Raw genomic sequence first — 2,500 nt, 5'->3', positions numbered from 1 at the left:
TACTCATTCCGATTACGGGGCCTCGGATGAGTCCCGTATCGTTATTTTTCGTCACTACCTCCCCGTGCCGGGAGTGGGTAATTTGCGCGCCTGCTGCCTTCCTTGGATGTGGTAGCCGTTTCTCAGGCTCCCTCTCCGGAATCGAACCCTGATTCCCCGTTACCCGTTACAACCATGGTAGGCGCAGAACCTACCATCGACAGTTGATAAGGCAGACATTTGAAAGATGCGTCGCCGGTACGAGGACCGTGCGATCAGCCCAAAGTTATTCAGAGTCACCAAGGCAAACGGACCAGACGAGCCAATCCGATTGGTTTTGATCTAATAAAAGCGTCCCTTCCATCTCTGGTCGGGACTCTGTTTGCATGTATTAGCTCTAGAATTACCACAGTTATCCAAGTAACGTGGGTACGATCTAAGGAACCATAACTGATTTAATGAGCCATTCGCGGTTTCACCTTAATGCGGCTTGTACTGAGACATGCATGGCTTAATCTTTGAGACAAGCATATGACTACTGGCAGGATCAACCAGGGAGCTGCGTCAACGAGAGCTGAGCAGCCGGCCGCCCGGGAGTGTGTCCCGAGGGCCCGCGCGAACACGCAAGCGTCCGCTCAATTATTCTGCAAACAGGAGGAGGCTGAGCTCCCCTGCACGATACACCTCGAAACCCTCTCAGGTCCCGGCGGCGCGCAGCGCCGTCCTAAGTACTTGGTCGGGTTCGAGAGAGGCGCAATCGCCCGGAGATGGGCGAGTAGACGCTTTCAGTGCGAACACCCGTGCTCCCAACTGAGCTTGCCGCTGCCGACAGAGGCCCGGGAGCGTGCTGTCGTGGCATTGCCGGCGGGAAACAACACGCGCCACCTACGGTGACCGGCAGCTCCAACGCCAGCGCCACAGAAGGGCAAAGCCCCACTTGGGTGCAGAAGCGAACTCTCCCAGCACAGCGCACGCGCCAACACGTCCGCAGAGCTGCGATACAAACCACCTGCGAGAACCGCTGGGGGCGACCGAGCAGCAGACGGCGTCGCGACGCCGAGTGCCGGGCGGCGGCGCATCCTCAACGCACACAGTCCGCAATCGGACCAGCACACTGCAGATGTCCACCGCGCTTCGCACCGGGCTCGGCAGAACCCACTTTGGCCGCCTGGCGCCGCGCGCAGGGTGCGCCGGCGCATAGCTGGGACGCCAGCCGGGCCCGTCGGCCGGCGCTCCTGCCACTGGGCGCCCCCCACCAGCCGGCTGTAGTGCGTGCGCTCACGCAGCGCGCGGCCAGCACGCCGGGCGGCCCCCCCTCACCGGCCGGGGACTGTCCCGCCAAGCCACAGCCTCGTATCGCTTCATACCCACATGGCCAACTCAGGTTCGGGGGCATGGCGGGTACCGCCGAAACAACCGGTTCATAGATGTACCGATCGTCGCTATCACCGATGCACCTGCAGCGCGAACAACCGCTCAACAACTGATTTCCAGTTCATTTGCGGATCTTTGGCAGCAAACGTATACGTCAATCTACATTTGCGAAATCTACGATTCTGGCATGCCTGCATGTTATGTGTCACGACACGCTACATCAGCCCACATACACACTGCGGCATGTACACGAGAGAACACGTGGAAGATGGTCCGCGCACGTGTGCAATGTCCCTTGCGCGGTCGACTGTCAACCGGCCTCTGTAGCATGTCGCAGATGTGGAACGCGGTCCACCGTGCTATCATGTTGTGTGGGGCAATACGATTAAATAGGAAAACCCTCGTCGCTACATCAACAGACGGCTCACGCTGATTCCCGGCAGAGGGAGGAGGGGGGGGGGGGGGGGGCCAACATGCAATACTTTCGTCCGTACCTACCTACCACATGTCTGTACGGCGTACAACAGTGCAATCTCGCTGTAATGGGGAGACGAGACAAGTAGCATCGTGCACAACATATGGCCCTTATGATTCGCCATTGTAGGGCGCAGCCGGTGTACGGTCAAGCATGTGCCACATTATGTCACTCAGTACGTAACGACGGATGATCAGTGTGGGTTACGCGTACATCAGCGGACAGTCCACACAGGCCGTACCACAACGTACACTGACTGCATCGACAACCGAATGCAACTGAACAGCTGCAAGGCTCATTTCACAAACAAACGCCTGACCGACCAGCTTGGAAGGGCAGGAGGGGAGGGCGATATTCGTTCTGTAGCGGTACACCCTTCCAGTGGTTAGCGGGACTGTGTAGAAAGTACGCAACACTCGAAAGACCTTTATGTGAGGGTACGCACCATGGCATCAAGAAATACACATGACACCAGAGGATCCAAGCAGTGAACTATGTTCAGAGGGTTGCTGTTAGGCAAAGCTACATTCCTGTGACGTTACATGTGACAGTTAAGGTGCAGTGTAAGTTAGGTTAAGGTGCAGCGTAAGTTAGGTTAAGGTGCAGCGTAAGTTAGGTTAAGGTGCAGCGTAAGTTAGGTTAAGGTGCAGCGTAAGTTAGGTTAAGGTGCAG

The 2,500-nt window shown here is 57.2% G+C and overlaps 1 non-coding gene across 1 annotated transcript in view; it reads right to left on the bottom strand.

The window, feature by feature from the left end:
* Positions 1-537, bottom strand: part of LOC126329659 (small subunit ribosomal RNA) — a 1,891-nt gene extending 1,354 nt beyond the window's left edge. The window contains exon 1 of the ribosomal RNA XR_007562416.1: positions 1-537. This exon is cut by the window's left edge and continues 1,354 nt beyond it. This is a non-coding gene — a ribosomal RNA (small subunit ribosomal RNA).
* Between the last annotated feature and the right edge of the window lie 1,963 nt (positions 538-2,500).

Source organism: Schistocerca gregaria, unplaced genomic scaffold (genome assembly GCF_023897955.1).
Source record: "Schistocerca gregaria isolate iqSchGreg1 unplaced genomic scaffold, iqSchGreg1.2 ptg001205l, whole genome shotgun sequence".
NCBI lineage: Eukaryota > Metazoa > Arthropoda > Insecta > Orthoptera > Acrididae > Schistocerca > Schistocerca gregaria.
This window is presented reverse-complemented; position numbering and strand designations above follow the sequence as displayed.